This window comes from Balaenoptera ricei, chromosome 2 (genome assembly GCF_028023285.1).
Source record: "Balaenoptera ricei isolate mBalRic1 chromosome 2, mBalRic1.hap2, whole genome shotgun sequence".
NCBI classification, from domain to species: domain Eukaryota; kingdom Metazoa; phylum Chordata; class Mammalia; order Artiodactyla; family Balaenopteridae; genus Balaenoptera; species Balaenoptera ricei.
This window is the reverse complement of record NC_082640.1, coordinates 23,022,264-23,046,105: the sequence shown is the minus strand read 5'-3', so window position 1 is coordinate 23,046,105 and position 23,842 is coordinate 23,022,264. Positions and strand designations below refer to the sequence as shown.

The window sequence follows — 23,842 nt, the reverse complement described above, 5'->3', positions numbered from 1 at the left end:
TAAAGCCTAGAAGCAGACTGCTACTTATAAAATGTTAGTGCTTCATTTCCAATGTCTGGTGTTTCAGGACATGTTAACGTACTGAGTATAGCTGACAAATTCAAAGAAGGACGTTTTCTCTGTAAAGTTTTATTGTTTCTCATGATAACCTTATTATAATTGACAAACAGCTCAATGTATGCTCAAAAGTAGAGACTATGAGAAAATTCTACTGTGGAGGTCCTAGCAGCATCATTTCTATGAATATAAAACACAAAGGAATCATGTCTTCGGGACCACTTGTCTCCACTGCCAGCTCCATCACTAACCTCACTTCCATTTTACCTAGATGACATCTGCGTTAAATGAATGCAGAGCCATGGTAGCCATGCCTTGGTTGTGGGTGTATTTTATGTAAATTTTTCTAACTCCTCATCTTGGCCTCATTTCAACTCCATCCATTTTAATAGCATTCCTTGATTCTTCCGCCCCTCCCCATTTTGGATAAAGTTTGGAAGCAGTTTGTAGTTCCTGAAAGATAAACTGAGAATCAAGGAAGACATATTTCCCCCTTTAACAAACAGGCTATAACTACATACATATTTGTGTGTATCATTAGTATACCTTATTACTAGAACACCAAAGAAAGAGTTCAAACTTTAACCATTAATATATTCTTCCCAGTGTGAATATAATTGAAGGTTATATTTTCAACTAAATTTGTGTTTGTCTACCCACATGAAGAAGAAAACAGAAGTAAAGCAATAATCTGAATACTTCAGGCAACAAATTTTTGCTTAAAATGTCTATCAAATATTTCACTAAAATAGTAAAAGATTATAAGGGATGTAATAGATATTGATTTCCTCACCAGTGTAATTCTGTGTCTTTGTTACATGAAGTTACTGAGCTGTGAGCATTAAGAAATTGCTAACTGGGCCATAAAAATGTAAAAATTCTCATGGCTTAAAAATGCTGAGTGATTTGAAATCTTTAAGTATACTATCACTTTGCTGATGAGTTTAAGATTTTATACACACACACACACATATATATTTTTTTCTAAATACAGACTCTTTTATAGGATGCCATAATATGTCTTTAAAAGAAATAAGGGTAGCAAAAGTAACTCTGGAGGTCTATTTAGTCAGCTTCTGAGCTACCGAAGGTAAGAAACTTTCTAAGATATGCTTTGTATTACTGCTTAAAAAAAATTTTTTTTTAACTACAGCTACAGGTTTTAAAGATTTCTTTGAAACAACTGAAGAGTGAACTTTAATTCATGTTTTTTAAACAAAGGTTATATGAGACTTACAGCAGTCTTACAAAAGAAGAATATCAGCAAGAATTGCACATTACGCTCAGAGTGCAACTGACTTTCAAATTTCTCTACAGGTATTATTTCCCATGAATAGGAACAAAGAGCAAAAACAGTTAAAAAAGCATATTCAAATGTGTGCATAAAAAGGCATGGTAAATGAATACTGTTTAGTTTGCTGACATAATTACTTGAATGTAATTTTTATGAGTCGTAGAAATCTTGGCATTTTCACTGAACCAGATAATTAGACTCTGAATAGAACAGGGTCAGAATAATTAATACATCAAAACTAGATGAACTTTTTCTAATTATTTTTATTTAATCTCTATTATAATTATTGTTATACTCTGCTGAGCATGATTGCCTCATGTTCATAGATTTGAATGCAGTCTTATAGTTGCATCCTGAGACTTTGTGGAATATTAACAAACCGTGGCATGGAGAAATTAGAATGGTGTAGTTTCATGATGGAATTCTAAATTGGAATTTCATATTTTTCTATATAGTTGCACAAAAATTTGTTCCATAATCATAAAAATAGGAATTTAAAAACAAAAGCCTACTTTTCTTTCAAGTTACACTTCTCTAAAGTTCAAGAAAAATTATTTTCTCAGAGTTTTTTTTTTAAAGGCATATCATCAGCTATTGAATTCATGTGAAATTTTCTGAAAGGGGATTATATTAATTTTTTCCTTATTTGAGAGTTTTTAATATCATGATAAATCTTAATCATTAAAGCAAATGTATCAACAGGCAGTAAAGACCATTAACAACTATTATTAAAGACTTTGAAATCTGTGTTAGAAAGTAATGGTGTAACTTTCAGATGATAGCTTCCTACTTGTGCCAGACCTTTGTGTACTCATGAAAATACAGAAAAATAAATTATAACAACCAATGAAACCACGAACACTGAAGAAATACATTTAAATCTCAGGGCTGAAAGATTATATAAGCCAGTTAATAAATGATTAGAAACTAACCTATGTCTGAATATATGAAATTAGAACACTGTAATACAGAAAGGAAGGTCTTAACCATCAATATAACATCCAATAAAGACTGTAATTCAAGGAGCCAGTGAGAAAGTTTGAGGGTTCTCTTAACTCCTAGTTCTCATTTCAGAGTTGGTCAGGACTACCCTATTCTACCCTTGTCATTATCTCTCATCAGTCTATGGAAGTCCACAACTTTCCCTTGTACAGGACTGAAAATTGATGAATTTAAGGAGTATTGCAAGGAAAAAGCAGGAATTAGTAGACTACTGCAAAAGCCTGAGAATAATTCATTCTGAGAATTTATAGAATATTTAAAATTATCTAGAAACTAATACATCTTCTAATATTTAGAATAAAGGACAGGAGACTCAGGATAACACTCTGCCTAACTTTTGTGTAACCAGGTTATTTAAATGTTTGCTTGATCCTGGAATTTGTCTAGGGAAGATACACATCATTGGGGAGAGCAGTAAAATGATTATGAGATTCTAGAAACACAAAGAAAGAAAGTGATATCCATCATAGAGAATAATGTCCTTTGCAAATATCAACAGTGTTAGATTTTACCTCATTCAAGGATAAAAAAACAACATTGACCTTAAGCCAATAAATGCAGTTTTCACTTAAGAAAAAAAGTATTTGCCGTAAGTATGTCAAATACATATAAAATGGGAAAAGAGAATAGGGAGAACATTGAATTATAAATGTTGCTGGCAAAGATATAAAAAGAATATGGGAGAGAAAAAAAATGCCACAATGGAAATATTAAAGTTGGCTTCAGCTGTAGTAAAGAACATAATTGGCCTGGTAGAAAATGAAATCACTAATAAAGATTATAGATATCTCAAAATAAAGAAAAACTGTAATAATAATAATGATAACGATAATAATAGATGCTATAGAAGAAAGAAAACAAAATATATAAATAACTGGCAGTCATTGGGAATGAATTAAAACAAATGAAGCTAAACAACCATTCGTTAAGAGAACACTTTTCATGAGTTTAGCAAAAATAAACAAAACAAATCAAGAAGAGACACTACCTGAGTTTATGAGTCAGTGGAGTCCACTAACCTGCACCCCCCATACACACACACACAAATTAAGTGACTTAGAATAAATTTGGCAAAGTTTTTGAATTTTAAGTTTAAAGAAAAAATTCACAACTGTTTGAGCAAAGAGTAAAAATAAAGTCATACTGGTTTCAGATCCTATTTAACTCAGAGTGCCCAGAACACAATGTACAATGAGAACAAAGTTTTCAGAGAAAAATATTGTGGCACAAGAATATTCTGACCAAGAACAAAGTAGTTAATATGTTGGTGTAACAGAATGATTTCTATGCTTAGATCTGCAGGATTCAGGACATAAACTGCTCATGGATACATCCCTTGAAACTTTTACCTAAAAATGCACATCAGCAGGGTAAAGATAAATAATATTTAAAAACTGAAGAATGGGATATTTGAATCTGAAATTACTGTGTTATATATTGATATTAGTTTAAAGCATATTTGCTCACCAAACAAAACACAATGCTCACATTGAAAGAAATAAGTTAGGTCTCTATATATGCTTATAACATAAACAATGCCATAAGTGATAAAAGTAACAATATAATTCTTATTCCTAGAAGGTATAAACGTTATGATCATGAATATATCATGATCTTTATATAAGCAGATGTAATATTCATCAAATAATTTTGGGACACTTGGCTTCTTGGAAAATAACCTTTAAATTGGATCCTTACCTTACACTTTAAGTTAATATGAACTTAAGGTAAAAAAAGGATTAAAATTTATAAAGTAAATATATTTTTAGAAAAGATAAAAATATAAATGATAATATGTGTTCTTGAAGCAATCACAAAACTTTTAAGCATAAACACAGCAAAATTCACGAAATTAAATATTGAAATGTTCCTCAGGAAGAAACCTATAAAAGTTTACCTTACCAAAATCAATGAATAGATGTGGTATAGGTTTCATTAATAAGACAATGTTATGCCATAAATATTTTACCCAATGGCCCTGTACATATCTGCCTAAACATGCAGTCATGACAGTGTGTCAATAGCATTATAGAAAAAAATGATACAAACAATTTAACACACATTAAATAATATATAACTTCCGTTTATTATAAACTTCACATATCCCAACATCATATTAAGAGATTTACTTTAGTAATCTAATTTTGAACTTGCAACAAACCTCTTAGGTAAGTGCTATCTACTTTTCTACTGATGAATAAACTGAAACAGAAATAACTTGTAGGAGTTGAAGCAGGATTTGAATCCAGGTCTAACTACAAAATTAAGTGCTGAGTCCGTTGTATGCTGCTTTCTAAGTATCTTACATGCAATGTAAGGAAAAACTTTCTTCTGTGTTGTTCTTATCTATAGCCTCTTGGTTTAGCATAGTGTCTGCTTATAGTATGCACTCAATAAATAATTGCTGCATGCTGAATGTATGTATATAAGACGCTGTATTAGAAACTAAGAAATATAACACTGAAAACAAATGAATATCTTACCCCAAGAAAGTTCTCATTAGGGTTTGGTAGGGTATAGAAATGAGGGATTTGAACAATACAGAACAGTACAGTGAACAATATAAACTATAAGGCAGATTTTTGAAAGTGCATTGCAATGCCCAAAAAGGAAGTGAGATCTCAAAGGAGGAGAGACCATGACAGAAACTAGGTAAGGAGATCCCCCAAACAAACTGTTTACAACATGATTTGGCTATTGAAACATCCAATATGGCTTTCTTGGATGCTTTTTCATACAAAAATGGCTAAAATTAAGTATCCTCCCCCTCACCTAAGGTATGATGATGTAATAAAAATTTCTGATTAGTTAAGAAAAAAGGTTAGTCTGGATTAATCTATTTTAACTGTAAAATTAATATGTTAAACAAGAAGTTTGGTAGGAAAAGTGGTGATACAGTCACTTTAAATTAAGGTAACCCAAAATAATTGATGGCTGACCTAAGTAATATTCATACAAAGGAAACACTAATAGGATCTTGTCCTTCTAATAGGCTAAATACTGTAGTATAGTATTTAGCTATAAAAATATATTTAATCCTTGCAGATAAAAACTTAGGAGGTGATCATATAAGAGGCTTCAATGTTATGTCTTAACGTAAATAATAAGAAATAAGAAATAATTGGAGGAAAAAGCCATCAAAAAAAGAGCAGATTTAACCTACTTTTAATACATTCAGGTTTTTGTTAAACCAGATTTCACTCTCACTCTATAAACTCTTCTCTGTTTTTTTTTCTTTCTATTCTTTTTTCTTATCCCCATTTAACTGAAAAAAATTTTTTTGTATGTTTAAGACATAGAATCTGAAATTGTCCATCTAAAAGTCATTAAATGGGGTCGTTTCTACTTAGAAAGAGTCTATAAATTCACCTACAAGTTAATAAGTATCTGGCATTTTTGTATTTGTTATTATTTTCTTGGTGTTTTAGTCTCATTTAATTGATTTGTGCATAAGAACCAGATTGGAAAAAAAATTAGGCACACATTGTGGTATTTTATCCCAGTCACACAACACCCATATTTGCAACTGTTCTTCTGTTGCCAATCTCTGGCAGTTCATTCCATTGTCTCAGATGCTTGATGTGCTTCCTGGCATTTCAGTATTTTATCAGTGAGTATTAACTTACAAGTGATAGAAGAAAATGGACTCAAGAACCCAGGCTTTCCATTTGGCAGCTATTTTTTATTGGTGCTCATGTCTGAATTGTTGACTATTCCTAAAATCATGACAGAATTTCTGTGAACCTTTTAATGACCTTAGTTAAGAACATTTTTATTTATGTAGTTTGGAAGCCTATAGAAAATGTGGAAAAAAACTGGTTCAACACAGAGAATGAGGAAATAGCTGAGAACAAATATTAACCAAGTGAAATAAGTATTAAGAAGGCAAAGTAAGAGCAGAGGCAAATTATGGAATCTGTGCATTTAATTGGATTTAAAATTTCCCTTTGGCAATGCCCAGGGAACCATGAAGACTGGGAAAGGAGAAAATGGGCTGAAAAACATAAATCCTTTATATGAATAGCCATTCTTCAAAGAATTTTCCAAATATTAAATACTTTAGAGTTTGCTTGATGTTTATCACTTACTCTCATCAGAATTTGAACTCTTACTTTTATGTATTTAATATGAAAATACATAAATACCCTGTAAAATAAAGATTTAAAGTATAGCCTTCTGGAATGTGGAGCTACTTCTTTTTTCTGCTCTTAAAGAGTTTTTCTCAAACACTATCCACTCAATCACTTTACTCTGCTGACAGCCACTGCCACTGCAGCACAAACCAAGCCGAGGATAAGAAGATTTGGCAAGATGCAAACTGCATTCATGACTGTTTTTTCAGTAAACAAAATATATTTTTGTCTTGCAAAATATTCAGTCCCTAAAATTGATTTCTAATTTGAACGTCTGCTATATTTTCAATAGTGACTTGGAAATATTGCAAAATGATCATAATTTTGATTTTAATAGCTTAGGAACTTCTCTAAAACCAGACAAATAATACATGTAAAGTATTTAACACCAGGTACTAACTAGACAGCTTTCAATGAATATTAGACTTCTTTCTCTTTGTCTTCTTCAGTATACAGTATAAAAAATGAAATATTTATTATTTAAAGTTTAATTGTTTGGAACTATTTCATAGAATTACAAAACTTTAAGCAAATAATGGCTTTGGTTTCTTTATCAAGTTCTTATAAAAAAGACAAGGAATTTAAGTGTAGTTTAGAGTTAGAAGTCTAAGAATTTTATTATATGACTAAAATCTTTTTTCCAATAAAAATTTTTTGTTCATCTTTCATTAAATAAAAAGTTGTCCCCTTTGCACCTGAGATTCTCTCTATCATCTATCTGTCTGTCTTTCTAACTATCTATCATTTATTTCTGGAAGTCATAACTTGAAGTTAATGATCTCATGACTACTTTCATACTGAAGTACATATATTCACAACACACAGATCTGGTTAAAAAAAATTTATTCACAGATGTGACTGGTTTTGACAGTTTTTTTTTTTTTTTCTATCTAAAAACTTTTGTTGACTAGAGACAGAATTCAACCTTTTAAAAACTTGCCTCATGTTAAAAAATATGAGACACCTGAAGAATGTACATGTCATCCTTGCTCAGGGACCATGTTAATCTTCTCTGTATCATTCCAGTTTTAGTATGTGTGCTGCTGAAGTGAGCATTGCATTTATTTTTAAAGCCTTAAGGACATAAGGAGTTCTTTCTGTACTGCCTTCTTTTTGGGGGAAGTTGGAGGCAGGTGTGGACAAGCCATAAACACTCCATTTAGTTGTTAAATGTTTAATATTCTACTCTTTAAATGACTTATATCAAATGCAACCGACATTCATCATTGTGCATTAATTGGCATACATAGAGGGCACAGGAAAATGCTATCCCATGCAAAATTTAGATATGTTTCATACAGCATCATCTCCCAATTTCCAACATCAAGCTATAAAACCATATAGTGATATGGTCCCAGATGTCACGTGTCCCCTCATATATCTGAATGTATTTGTATACACACAGATTCAAATAACTCTTCACCCTCTTTGTCTTTTAGAGCCTTACCAAGTGTTCCAAAATCAGGAAGAAATTCTTGCCTATAATGTTTCTACAACACTGATATTTGCTTCCATAGGGATATGGAGACATTCTTTTTATCTAAGAAATTTTAAAGTTACTCCTCAGATGTAAGGTAAATAGGTATTAGTATATAATTTGTCATGATTTCACCTTCCATTTCCTGTTCCTTAAAATTCTTATTTAAAAGCCTTTGGCTAGATTTCCCCTATAATTGAGGTTGAAACCTAAGACTCCAGAATAAAAAATACAAAAAGTGGAACACTAGGACATTATTCAAGTTTTTGATCAGTGAATTAATGTAATACATACAGTCAGAAGACAGGATCCTGGTCTCATAGAGTAATTACTTTAGCTTGAATTCTTGAAATATCTGTTTACCTATGAAAAAAATATATATATTTACAATATTGCAAACGTATCTTACTTCATGCAAACAAAGTTCAGTCAGTAAAACTTCAACTTTAAAATAAATGGAAAATTAAAACACATTTCAAATAATTCAACTCTATTCATTTAGATCTGGCTACATCATGAAGAAGAAATAAGTTTTAAAAACTAGTGATTTTACACAGTTTGGTTATCGAGAGCACAAAATAAATTATTCATATCATTTTCAAATACTACTGAATTATGCCATACTTTTATTTTTTTTTTAGCAAGACCTTTTTTGTTTTTTGGGTTTTTTTTCTTTTTTTTAAATAAATTTATTTATTTTTGGCTTTGTTGGGTCTTCGTTGCTGCGTGCGGGCTTTCTCTAGTTGCGGTGAGTGGGGGCTATTCTTGGTTGCAGTGCACGGGCTTCTCATTGCGATGGCTTCTCTTTGTTGCAGAGCACAGGCTCTAGGCACGCGGGCTTCAGTAGTTGTGGCACACAGGCTCACTAGTTGTGGCTCGCAGGCTCTAGAGCACAGGCTCAGTAGTTGTGGCGCACGGGATTAGTTGCTCCGTGGCATGTGGGATCTTCCCGGACAAGGGCTCGAACCCGTGTCCCCTGCATTGGCAGGCAGATTCTTAACCACTGCGCCACCGGGGAAGTCCCTATGCCATACTTTAAATGAGAATGAAACAGAACTGTGAAAAGAGAGAACCTTGTCCTTTCTTGGTTCTTTAGAATTTCTTTTTGCAAATGTGCTTGATTGATTTAGTTGTCTCATATCTATGGAATATATTTGGTTGTCTCAGATCTATGGACTAGATAGATTTATATGGGCTGCTTGTGGGAAACAAACAAAAGATAAATATAAAGAAACCATCTCTAGCTTTGTTTTTTGCAGATCCACAAATATATCCCTATACTATATATACAAATTATCTCTCTCCATTTAGTAACAAAATGTACTCATGCAAAATTAGAGGTAACATTTTAATAGAGAGAGATTAATGTCCCTTTTAAATCCCTATTCCTACAATTGAATAATATTTTCTTAGTTAGTGTTTCTGTGTTGTTAAGAAAAATAAAAATAAAACTTATTGGAAATTTGATATTTGAAAAAATTCTTATTTTTTGGATGCTTGCAAAGTTTAAATCATACTACAATATGCCCCAGAATCCCCATTCTCGTGTTTTCTGTTTTTGTTGCTATTGCTATTCTGCAATATTTTAAACCATTTCAATGTCAATCAAAAAGGTATACAAGTGATTTTTAAAAAACAAATGAAAACACATATTATGGTTCTTCAGTATAAATTATTACTTTGCATACATGTAAACTAATTGTATGGTAAAATTATTTAGCTTTATTAGTAAGAAAGGCACCATATGGTATAGGCCAAGGTTTTTATAATTTAAAATAGGAATACATAGGAATGAATAAGGATGTTCTCTGAAATAAGGGTAATTAAATTTATCTGTATTAATTTCACATATTTATAAAATAATTCACCCCTCTTTATTTTAACTTCACTAATACAATCATCTTACCCCACTCAACAAAATAATAATCTGAGGTTTTTTCCCTTCACATAGCCCAGCAAAGTTATTCCAAATCAAAGGCCCTTACTCAGGTGAATGCATTTAAAGCCTTCCTTCTCTGAAAAAGAAATTGCTTCATTGTTACAAGCTATGATAATATCTAATACCTTCATAATTATCATTAATCTTTGAATTGGTAACAATTCAGATATTTACATACTTTAACACTACAAATTTTCTTCTAACAATTTTATCAGCCTAGCTATATCTACAAAAAATTTTTAAGTATTACTTTTCTCATTGTCAATTAAAAACTAATTCGTTCTGGAAAATTAAACTGTCATTAGTTAATTGTCCCAACTATAAACAATTATTTGAAACATGTATGCATGTTGGAGTGTGTGTAGGTCATGACTGAAGATGTACTTTAGCCCACAAAATACTGAAAAAAGTCAGGGGTATTTTTTGCTATATGGCAGAAAGCAATTAAATAATAAATATATATATTTGTGGTCCTCTGCAAGATTAGCATCACTCAGTGGCAGAAGGGAATCTGGTCCCCTATTTGTATTTCCCTCTCACTTCTTTTTTTCTCTCTCTCTTTTCCTTTTTTACCTTTGCAAACTTGGCCTTCTATTGACCACCATCAAGTTCCTAAAAAGTGAAGAAAGTAAGGAAGTTTTATTGGCTGCCTTAAGATGGGGTGGAACAGAGGCAAGAGATCCAAAAGCAATGTGAGCTGTTGGAGAGGAGAGTCGCTCAGTGTATTTTTACACATTGATGTCCTGAGACTCAAGGCCAAGGGTTGTGTCACTAAGCTCTATCAAGGGACAGTGAGCATCTTGGAGACAAAAGCTGTCACTGCCACCCAGTGGCAGTATCAGTTATTGCATGTTCAGCCAAACCCCATCTGTTTGGCCTGGTAACTACGTGGAGATGGACAGCTTCTCCCATCTCTTAAATAGAAAATAAAACACAACAAGTCTGTTTATTCTACTGTATTCAAGATACATGATGAGAAACAAAAGTAGTTTTTAAATTATCTTTCATGCTAAGTTTGAGTTATACTATTTTCTCTCTAGGTTTGAGGGAGGGTATGTAAGATGACTAGATTTTTAGGCAAGTCAATGTTTGCTAGTATTTTTGAATTAATATTTAAAGTACTTAAAATAAGCTCCAAATGAACGTATGTTTATAATGTCAGGGGATTGCCACTGATTTAAAAATTCAATGGTTTGGCCTATTCTTTTTCTATAGCATTACTAACACAAAGAAGTACTGATACTGATTCACAACGAGGCCATATCACACTGATGAAAGTTATGCAGTTAAAGTGGAGGGTTCAATTGACATATGTGTGTTTAATAAACATATAACTTGGAAAGAAGAATCAGAGAGGGCACAGAACTTTTTCCCTTTTCAATTCAGTGCAACACGGCACATCCTTTATTTTTCTATCACTTTGCTGACCTACATATTTATTCCATATATATAAGAAACACTCTTTCCATCTTCTGTGTAACTTTCAATAGAAGTCCTACTCAGGGTCTTTGGTTTTGAATTTTTTAACAAGTCCAATTGCCTTATGTTTCAACAATTTAAAAAAAAAAAATATATATATATAATAGCATTTTATGTTTCCTTAAAAGCTCGTCTTCCAGAGCCCTCAAAGAGCTTCAAATTAATCTTGTTCCTAATAGATTTCAATAGGGTTATCCTGCAAAAATGATATCAGTTCAGGTTTTTGACTCCTCCCCTTTTGTCTAACTATTGTACATGATTAAATCCTACTTTTTTGTGTGACACACTCTGTAGACATTTTATAGGCGTTGATTTTCAATATTTCATTGCTATTTGTTTTCAGCAGGTTATAAAGAGAAATGAGATCTTTTAAGAAAGGTTGTGTTCTGTATTTTTTCTATGAGTGAAGTTATTTTATCTAAGAGAGAGAATGACTATTGTATGGAACACATATTTATATTATTCTATGTGAATACATATTTACAATGCTTAAGGGTAATCCACAAAGCTGAAGTAAAAATTGACTTAACCTGAGATTTGTTTCCTCAGTGTTCTTGCTAATCAAGCTGTAGGGGTCCTCTGGCACATAAATAACTTTTCATTTATTTTGGATTCAGTGGTGTTAGCCATTTCAACAAACCATGGTCAGCCAACAAGCTTCAAAACTTAAAAAAAAAAACTATATATAAAAGGTATGTATATATTAACACCTTGACTCACAATGCCTCTCTTATTTTGAAAGAACTTTTATAAGGCAGAATCAAACATATAACTGACTGGAACATCTTCATGTATATTCATCAGTTAAAACAGTCTGAACATTTTTCTTTAAAAAGAAAAAATGTTGGTATTTGTTACCCCTCTGTTTTCCTGTTATATATTTGCTTAATATGTAAGCAAAGCCTTTCTTCTGGAAAAGTTGGAATCCATCCAAATTATAATAAAAAAACTGCACACAATTACATATTCTTGGAAGCTCTATCCAATGCACCCTTTTTTCTTATTTGAACGAGAGTGTTTATCTCCTGCTCTTTAGGCCTTCTGCCTGCATCCTGAGCTGTATTTGTGTGACAATCTATGTAGTCAGTTTAACTAATCATTTTATTACTAATCACATTAAAAATGCATGTATACCATTCCTATTTCTGTTCAGATTTCAGGTGCTGTTTAGGGGATGTTTGAGCTTATGAAGTAGAACATCAGTGTTACTATTCCAGACCAATGTCATGGAAACAGTTTAGGAATTTGTGATGGCTTTGTCATTGGCAAATGCAAGAGACACAGTGACAACAGGAAGAAAGAAAGAACAGAACAAGTTGTTAGAACAAAGAGCAAGGCAGTGGATCTAAATTGCCCTCTGCCAGGAATTATTTTCATGTATTCAGTGCTAACTCTTAGTGGGAATTTTGCAGTTGACTTAAATTTTAGATGTTGACATGAGGCACTTTCACACTTTTCCAGTTGAAAACTGTCTTAAGGCTTGGTACCTTGAAAGTCTGAGTTTAGTAGACGGTCTAGTACTCCTTTCTAAAAAATAATATACTCCCATATGGATTATTTTCATTTGCTCCACAAATACATGTTGAGAAGTTACTGACTGAGAGATAATATGGAGCGGTGTACACAGATAAGTTATTTTAACAATAATGTTCCAAAGACACTGGGATTTATAATTCATGATTCTGACTTTGTGTTTTCACTTGACGCAGCTTCCTAGAATTCCATGCCCAGATCTCGTCCTTCACATGTCTATGTTTCTTACTGAATTCAATGACTAAAATGAAATAAAGGCAACAGAAATAACTTGAAAAGACAGTTCAATATCTGCTATAGAAGAAAAACAAATTCCAAAGAAAACAAGGCTGCATTTAAAAGAAATTATTACCTAAGCAATATATATGTTGTTTGAAAACATAAGAATAAACATTTCATACCGAAAAAATAAGTTATAAATATAATAAAATGCCACCTATTGACTCCATATACAACTACTCATTGCCAAAGTTCATTTAATTTAACCCTCTGCTACCTATATACAGTTCTGATTAAAGTTAAGATTTACCTAAATTTACATAATTTTCTCTGATAGAAAATTTGGTCTAAACAGAAACCACTAAAGAAAACCTTTAAGAATCTCAAGACAGTTGAACTAAAATATAGGAAAATAAGATTATAAATAAATATGATTCATTATGCAAAAACACCTATGAAAACAGGACTCAAGGAAAGTACAACATCTCGTCATTCTTTACTTTTTAGCAGCTATCGCAGCATACTTAAAAGATCTTCAAAGTGGCATTCAGACGATAGCTTTAGAAATATATAAAATTGAAGTAAAAAATGTTTTGACTTTAACAAAAACATGTAAAGCAAAAATTGCTGATAAAAACAAAACAGATCACTTCTAGTTAAAACAAATATATATATGAGATAATTATAAAATAATCACTTAAATCTATAGATAGTGATTTTTCTAAGTTGTATTGAACACATACACATAACAGAGAAGAATGATGGTAAATGAATGGAAGAAACTACTTTTTCAAAAGTACACACCTGACTTCAAGAACTGCATGTATCTGCCCTCATTCTCTTATGCCCAATGCTAGTTTGGAAAAAGAAATTAATACCTTAATACTTCTTGGTATTACATTCCAACTGAAACTCAGCAAAATTCTGTCTCATATTCAACTTGATTTCCAGAGCTACTGCTTTGGAAGATTCCATCAGGGCTACGGATGCAGGGCAGATAATAAATCCTCTCTAAAACAGTATGCCACTATGAAGTCATGCAGAAAACAGTGTAATTTACTATCAAAATGAAACATTTTCTTACATGTAATGTGAATATTCTTTCCTAGAAGTATAAAGGGAATAGTGTAGGAGAAGAGACACAACTTTTGGAGGACACTCAAAAGGCTTGTTTTTTATCTGATGCTGATAAAGAATGAAAAATATTACAGCATAACGACTGAATTTTTCAAACACCCACACTAATTCTATTCCCATGAATTCTCAATACTTTCAGACACGCAAAGTTTTAATTCATAAACAATTCATTGCTGTCATGTTTGATTTGTATATTTACTTCTATGATATTCTCAGGATATCTGACTAGTAACATTAATCATAGACCTCAAAAATGACACAGGAGGATGCCACAGATTCTCCCATTTCTTTCCATGGCCTCTCACATTCCACAAAGGAAATGGTGAAATGCTTTTGACTATCTTAATATGACTGGCTTTGCTTATTGTATCAGACAAGATCCAATCAGGGAACAGAACCTATCCAGTAAATTCAGCAGGCAATATGTAAAATACAAATGTATTAACTATAACAGAGAATCATTAGAGTAACTGAGGTTTGGATACTAAGAAGTAAAGATAACTCTAAAGAATATATAAATAGAAGATTCTACCCCTAAGGCTGAAATAGAGCACCCAAGGAAGAAACAAATCTAGAATAGGACCCTGTCCCCAGGACTGAGATCCAGACCTCATTTGTGAGGGCATGGCTATGGCCCAGTGGATGGAGAAGTTTGCTGAGGTTCCATGCCACCAGGAATCACTGGGAATCTGCCCTCTCAGGTGCCAGGGGGAAGCCATCCACGCAGAGGTGGCCACATGAAACTCATTTGGAATCTGCTAGTGGGGAAGGTACACTGGGAAACCTCCCTCTGGGTGTCAGGGGAGATTGCCCTCAAGGGGATGCCATGCACTAGTTGCTGTCACACACCATAGGAACCTGCTGAGAGAGAACACACACTGGAACCAGGATAAAGAGCCTTTCCCCCTCCGGGTTGCCTCCAGTGCCCCCACTGATAAAGTTTTACATCATGCCAGATGGGAGGAGAAAAATGATTAGGAACCACATGCAGGGCAATAAAGAGCTTACTTGGAGTTGTGAGGCAATAGATTGGTAACTTATGTAATCTTACTTAATTTAGAAAGTGTCATCATTATCAACATCCTACACCAGAAGGGTATATTTGTTGCAACTGATGAACCTACACTGATATCTCGTTATCACCATTAGGTTTCACTCTTAATGTTGTACATTCTGTGGGTTTGGACAAGTGTACAATGACAAGACATGACAATGGGAAATGCATATGTTGGGACAGGTAATATATGGAAAATCTCTGTATTTTCAGCTCAATTATGGTGTGAACCTAAAACTGCTCTAAAAAAATGAAAAGTCTATTAATTTTAAAAAATTAAAATTAAAAAAAAACAGTATCATCAGCAGATTTTTTTTCCTGAACCTATAATTGTGGTACCACCACATTAAAAATGGCAAATTGCAGTATGTGTTTATTTTTAAAATTGTAAATTTTTTCATTATGAATACTGAATATGGCAGAAGGAGCTAAGGTATATATTAATGGTTCCTTATCTAATAATAGAACTTTCGGGGCACAGGCTACCCAGTTAAAAACTACATTTCCCAGACTCCTTTGCACCTAGGTGGGTCCATGTAACTAAGTTCTGGCCAATAGGATGTGGGAGGAGGCATGACGATATACAACTTCCTAAGTCATAACCTTTAAGGAAGTAGACTGGTGTTCCCCTCCCTACTTCCCCTTCTTTATGGCTGGTAGGTACACCTGGTAATGAACCATCATGGACCATGCAAATGAAGGTAATTCCCTAAAAATGGTGGAACAACAAGAGATAAGAGCCAGGGCTCATAAGGACTTTTGCAGAGCACAGTTGCCACATCAGCTCAACTTCTATGTGAGAGAAAAAGAAAGAGACCTTTATTTTATTTAAGCTGCTATCATTTTGGGTCTTTGCCATAATACTGTTAAGTTTCTCCTGTCTCATCGCCATACCATTGTTGACTAGAAAGCAAATGTGTCAAATATAAAGCAGCATAGACCGATTAATCAAAAAACTTTCATGTAGAAAACTACCATGCAAAACTCAAAAACCACAAAGATATTAAAGAAAAGTGAAAAATAACGATTCCCTTGGTAATTTGGGATGTGCTATATTCATCATCATAAATTTATTTTCTGAAACATTATCTTCTCAGTACTTGAAATCTAATAATGATAATTAGTCTTATGTTTTATCAAAGTTATTTCATTATATTGTCATTTTTGAATACCACCTCACTGTTTCCAATGCCTGTTTTGTAGAAGAGACATGGGAAATTTTGCTTTTTATTATGAACAGGATACTTTTGTCCAAACCTTAATGTCTTAATCAGTAAACAATCTTTGAGGATAGATAGGAGGGGACAAACTTTTAAAAGTTTCTTTTTTTTTAAAGAAGTCATTGAAAACCAACTATGCCTGAAGTTGTATTATGGGTTCTATTGCATAATGACCTATCAGTTTAAAAGACATTTATTTATTTTCGGAATTTAACATAAATTATCAACTGAGCCTCAGAGATAAGAAAGTGATAATTACAACATGCTAACATGAAATTATCTTTTGCTGTTTATTTTCCCAAATTTGATGTGGAATTACCTAATTTTAGGTAATTGGTACAGGATATATGTGGTATGATGAACCATGAAACATATTTAATAAGCATTCTGCTTCTTAAATTATTTTTAGAGGTACATCTTTAATATAGTAAGAACTTACTAATTAAACACAATGCAGAGGGAGAAAAAAATTAGAATGATTAAAATTTTTTAAACTTTACTACTTTTAAGTACATTCATATTACCAACCAAAATATCAATGTAAATTTAGGTAATAGAAAGTGATAATGCAAAATAAATCTACATCAATTAATAATATGCTACCAACACAAAAGTCTTTTGCCATAGGAGACGTAGTAGTTCAAAACATGAATTGAAAGTATATTAAAATAAGTTTTAATTCAAAGCATATATTTTCTAGTCAGACAGACCTGGGTTTGGATTGTCTCTTTTAGCCAACTGACCACTGAAAAATCATTCAGCCTCTCTAGCCTATGGTTTCATCATGAAAAATTTGGATAATATGATTTACTTCATAAACAATGGAACATTAACAGAAATAGCATCCTAACCAGATCACAATTCCTGACACACAATAAGCACATAAAAATGATAGTTTTATTTTACCACCATTTCATTCACCTCAGATTGAAAATGCTCAGATCTAATGCCTTGGTGCCCTTCCTTTAAACCGTAACTATTTTTTTTCTAATGTATATACACCATGTCTGAATTATTACAAAATCCAAATTAGCAGGATTGGAATGAGTGAGATCAGATTGTATTTTTGTAAGTCATATATTTTACAATTACTACTCTTCCAAATAAAATGTGGCTTTGATATTCACTCTGTCTCAAATTTTAAGATTTTGAGGATGCATGAAAAACCATTTAGTTATTAAGCATGATGACACTCTTATCAAGTTCAGACAGATTATCTCTGGCCTTCTCATGACCTCAGTCAGTAAAAAGTCTTGAAGAATTATGTAAGAACAGAAAAAATTTAATATACATTGTTGTGAACAATAACTCTACAAGGTAAAACTCCTTCAGAATAATTTGTAGCTTAAATGTAAAGTGTATTCATACACTTTTATTCTGCAAAAGAAAGTAATTTAAATATTTATAAAATGTGATTTACATGAAAATACCATCCTACTTTTCATTTACTGAGCTGTTCTTATGTCACTCAAAGTTGCCTTCTTTAAATGTACATTTGGAAACAAATTATATTATGATCCGAAATACAAAAAAAGTAAATACAATGTGGAATGTGGGAGCTTGAAGGAGGAAAAGTGACTGCAGGCACAGTGAAAAGAAACTAGCTTGTTGAATTTTCACACCCGGAACTACTGAGCAGGCTTATTTAAATCTATTTTCCTTTATGAATTATACATGGCTATCATCACTGAGGTACACTCCCAGGGTAAAAACATTTTAAACGACAACTTACTGATAAGCTGTCAAATTGGAAAAATCCACTCATTTCTTCAAATCTGTAGCTGATTTTTTATTAATATTTTAAATGATCTTCTGGCAATGCATTTAGGTTACCTTTGACTTTCCAGGAAGAAATATATGAAAGTGCTTGATCCCACTTTCCACTTGCAATATATAACAAATCTGCATGCATGGTTGTGGAAACAATAAGATAGAGTTTGTTTGGGGTCTTTTTGCAGAGTACACGTTGGCTTTTCTACTCTCACCTGCCTGGGCCAGCTGGTAAGATTATGCAGGTGTTTGCCTGCAGGAGAATCCTGCTAATCAGGGAACGAGCTAGGCAGTGCAAACCAATCTGCAGGTATTTTCAGTTAAAACTGTTGAAGCAACAAGACTATGGAATGATTTGCAGTGTTTCAATAACTAGAAAGCTTTCACCTTTTCTTTAAACTCACATACTGCTCAGTTTCTACTACCGATGAGAGGTAAACACCATGAGGCAGCCATGGTCCCATACAAATGTCTCTGGATAAAAATACTAACAACATCTAAAATGATCATTATAATCATAATAATAAAGAAAAAGAGTCAACATAAATTTAACTTTCATTCAGAAAGGCACTGCCCTTGTTACTAGCAGGGGAGCCAGTATTTTTCCAGAAGAGGAACAACGACAGTTAAGCTTTACATCTTGTCTTGCTGTGGCCCCATCTTCTAATGACACAAATTCCTAACAGTGCAGTCTCATCCATCATCTAAATTATTTGTTTACAAGGTACACCAAATATTTTCTGTACTGGGTTAAAGAGAGATAGCTCCTGCCTTAAAGGGCTGTATCACCTGGTCTAGGAGTACCACCCTTGGAAACATCAGTTATTTTCTTCCTCTGTCTAATGGACCTGCATATAGGCAATTTCCTGGTGTGTCGGCCGGAACACAGGCTAGAGCCTGACTCTAAATAAAAGGTATTTTAAAGGTCATATTATAATTTGGGGACAGTGGTGTCATAGAGCAGCTTCTGTATTGCTTGCTATTCAATAGATTGTCCCACCACGTTTTTCTAAAAGAGGAAAACGAAGGAGAGAAATTTTAGAATTTCAAGCACATTGAAATGGCTATGGAAGAAGGTTAGTAGTGATGGTTAAATATAATCAAATTGTAGAAACTAGAAATGTGAGTTTACAAACCAAAAGATTTAGGGATAAATATGTGTTAGATGCAAGGTACTAAGTATCATTGTGGTATATATGTACACATATGTATATATGTATATAACGATACTGAAATCATAAACACACACAGACACTCTCACTCACACTCTTCAGGAATCTCCTTAAAAGTAGTTAAAACTAGGGACTTCCCTGGTGTTCTAGTGGTTAAGACTCCACACTCCCAGTGTTGGGGGCCCAGGTTCGATCCCTGGTCAGGGAACTAGATCCCACATGCCGCAGCTTAGAGATCCCGCATGCCGGAACTAAGACCCAGTGCAGCCAAATAAATACATAAATATTTAAAAACTAATAATTTGAAAAAAAAAGTAGTTAAAACTAGGCAACACTTTTTCAATGTATTTCTCAATACATAAATAAATTGATGTTAATGATACTTGGGTTCATTAGAATGCATTTAATTTAGTCATCCATTTTATTTCGTATAAAATTCTATGGTGGAACATGTAAGTTCAATCAGCGAGAAAACACCCTTAGTTTTTAAATTATGATTGTGACTGAAAGTCTGTCACTTGATGTCCAAGGAAGAATTTCATATCTTATATACAAAATAAAAAAATATGAGATGTGATAAAAATGGATGGACTAAAATCTACATGTTTTGTTTTGAAGTGAGCTTTTTATTCAGACATACTGAATGCTACATTAGCTAGTATAAATAACATCTCAGAAGATGATAATCAAGAAGAAGTGACCTCTGTCATATGTATCATTATTGTCCTTGGAGGTTCTAAACGAGTTTAATAAAACGATGTCTAATTTTTAAACAGATGCAATGAAGTAATTGAGACCCTGGAATTTTCTGTGGCCTATTTGCCTCAACCCCTCCATGCTGGAGGACCCAGAAATAACTATCTTAATTATCACTGGCCTATCTAAGTTAGCAAAAATAAATCAAAATGCTTCTGAATCTCAGTCCCATTCAAGTTGCTTGCATGATCAGAGATATAATTTAAGAAATATTTCTTGACTAACCTATAGCTGGGTTTATAAAGTGTTTGTACATCTCGGGATAGTATTTTGATTAAAGTTGCTGGGATTACATGAAGAAATGTAGGTTTTATAAAAGTAAGGTTTTTTTTTTTTTAAATTCAGAAAATAACAGACCACTGAAAATATTTTAAAATATTTCTAAATATTTAAGTATTAAAATATTTCTTCCTATATTTATTCAAAGAATTACAGTAAATTACCAGTAGTAAACCATTTCCATATTGTTTTCTACCCAATGGCTTTATGTTCTCTCGAGGTTTTGGAGAGAGGAACAGTGATCGCAAATGAGGAAAGTGTTTATGTGGAGTAGTACCTTGACACTGAGGGGAGAATTAACTGGTACACTTGGAGTTAGATGACTTTAGAGTTCTGTGTGTTGAGATACTCGTCTTTCCTTGGGTTTCATATCCCTGAATTGTACATTAAAAATAATAATAATAATAATAATAATATGTAAGGGATAAGTGTCTTATCTCTTTAGCATCACGAGTGCAGAGAGGAAGAGGAAATCTGAGGACGTATACTTCACAGATTACCAGAAGCCCTGAGCTGTTGCTCTAATGGGAGACTTGGGAGAGGGTGAATGTATTTTGCATGGGAAAGGGATGTACATCTTGGGGTCTAGAAAGTGGACTGCGTAGACAGAAGTCTAAAATGAAACCCAAATTCCCACCACCTGGTAAACTGTATAATCCCCTTCCCTTGAGTGTGTATGGGCTGAGGGAGGGCTGTGAATATGATGGGTGCTACTCTAATTGTATGGCAAAGGTGAACGGATTTTGCAGATGAAATTAAGGTCCCAAATTAGTTGATGTGGAATGAATCAAAAGGGAGACTATCCAAGGCGGGCCCGACTTAATGTTGAGAGCACTTAGAAGAGGGACTGGGACCTTTCTGAGTAAAGAAACACTCTCCCCAGGCCTTGAAGAAGCAAACAGTTATGTTGTGAACTTTCTATGGGAGGCGTGGTCTCTAGGGGCTGAGGGCCTCAGTGCCGCACCTCCAAAGAACTATCAACCACCTGAAGGAGGCTGAAATGAGAATGCAGCCTGACCCACACCTTAGCTGCAGTCTTGTGAGACCCTGAGCAGTGGGCTCAGCTGCAGCACGCCTGGGCTCTTGACCCACGGAAAGGTGAAGTACTGTGATGTCAGAGATTAAAGATACTGTACAGGAGTAGAGGCAACAGTTTTAAATGATTAGAAAAAAGAGCCGAATGTGGAGAAAGAGGGAGAATTCTGAGGCCAGGGACTACAGCAGCAAGTTTATAATGCTGTGGGCACCATTTCTTCTTCATCGGGATTATCTGTGCAAGCACATTCAGATTTCACGAATCTTCATAGCTTCCTGACTCTGACTCCAGCTTTCTCATAGCTGGTATCTCCTCCTGGTCTATACAATGCACAACAGCTTTACACATTTGAAAGCCTGGAGAAGAGGGGCCTAGGTGTTACCAGGAACCCTCCAGATGCCAGTGAACTACGTGCGTCTTTTGTTTGTGGAAAAGTCAACAGAGATGTTGAGATGTGACGGGGGAGAGAAAAGAGAGAGGAATTCCACTGGCTCAACATGACTGGGAAATGAGAGTGGGCAGTAGAGTGATTGCCCTAAGTTTCCACTGCTTTACAGGCATTTTCATTTTTTTCCTAGAAAATACTGCTAATCTGATTGTGCACTGTTTGTAGCTGTCCTTATCCTTTTTTCTGATAAGAGTAGTGTTTATGTTTTTCCTTTCATTTTTGATCCAGATTTGGTTATCTTGAGCGTCTAAAAATTTCCCCATATAAATGAAAGTTACTGATGGACAGCTATAGTTGTAATAAGAGATTTACAGTGTTATAACCGTGCAGACACTTCTTTTTATTTGTAACTTTTATATCTGTAGAACTTAGTGCAGATACACACATCCACTCTCCAATAAAGGTGTCAATTTAGTATACCTAGTACGTAACTTGTAGATTCCTGGATCTTGCAGTTAAGTAGTCTAAACACTGTACAGAAGCCCCCAAACGATGAGTCCTGAAATAGAAACAGCTCTGAAAGTCACTCTTAATTTACTGGTGTTGAGAGTTCCCCTTCTAAAGATCCTTCCAGTTGAGTCTATTGCTCTTAACCTCTCAACAGTTAGAGGGGGCTCTGCCAACCTGTATTCTCACCGGGTCTCCCAGGTATGGAAGTAGAACACTAACGTGCGGATCCTCGGGACATGCCACCACACACAGCATACCCAGTATGCACACTTAACGCTCACCGTCGCCGTGACGTGGCAGAGGGGGGGCACTGGCGCCAACTGCCACAGTCCTCACTGCAAGCATCCTGTTCTGGCTAATGAACAGTTCTGCTTCTGTGTACTTGGGAGAGGCAAACAGCACTTGTTGTGATTCCAAGTATCAGGAACGACTCCTTTTGACCTAAGATACTCTCCTCACCTATTCATTAAGGGCTGAAATTCAATAAATAATGTTAAAGCCTTTCAGCCCATAGGTAACCACTGGTTTTAAATAAGCCAATGCAAAAACAATATTTCATAGCTTTGTCCAATAAAATATCACTTTCATATATGAGATTTCATTTTTTCCTTACAATCTCCCCATGTGGCAGGCAGAGCAAATGCATCTGGTCTCATTGTACAAATATGGGGATTGAGGCTGAGCCTTTCTCCTAGAAATAATACGAAGTTTAGAATTTTTTAACCCAAGTCTTTACAACTCTAAATCTTATGTTCTTTCTATTTATTAATTCATTATCTGAATATATACATGGAATATGGTGTTTTCGACACATATACTGAGTAAAACTGATTTCATACACTCTGAAGTTAGGTTTTGATAAGATGGAAATTTTTTAAAAAATAGCCACTAGAAAAAAATGAAAGTTGCACTATGTTTTGGCACGGTAGAGGGGAAAAGAACTGAAAGTGAAAACTGGGGTAAAAATGTCACGTTTGTAATTTTTCTGACATAGTGGAAAGAACAATCACTTCTAAGGCCAACCTGGGTTCAAATCCCAGCCTGATGTTTTGTGACTTTAAGAGGGTTCCAAAAACCTCCTTTGCAAAATGCAGATGATAATCCATACATCACAAGTACTAATTGACAAGATGAATATAACACACCTAGCACAGTGAGGACTGCCACGTTAGCTGTCATGGTGGTGGTAGAAGTAACAACAACAGTAGAGAAATAATGGCATTAACGGTCATGGTAGTAATCGAATTAAATAAAATTTCTAAGTGGCTATAGGATGACCAGCACTGTCTACTGATGGATGACATTGTTCCAACACTATCTAATTTTTTCTGACATTGTTCCATTCTCAATATGCTATTTGATATTTACCATTTAGTGACTTCTGGTT

At 33.9% G+C, this 23,842-nt stretch overlaps 1 non-coding gene across 1 annotated transcript; it reads right to left on the bottom strand.

Moving 5' to 3' along the window:
• Positions 1-7,435: 7,435 nt before the first annotated feature.
• On the bottom strand, positions 7,436-7,542 carry LOC132361127 (U6 spliceosomal RNA). Its single transcript, XR_009501439.1, has one exon. It is a non-coding gene; the product is annotated as a U6 spliceosomal RNA (small nuclear RNA).
• Positions 7,543-23,842: the final 16,300 nt, after the last annotated feature.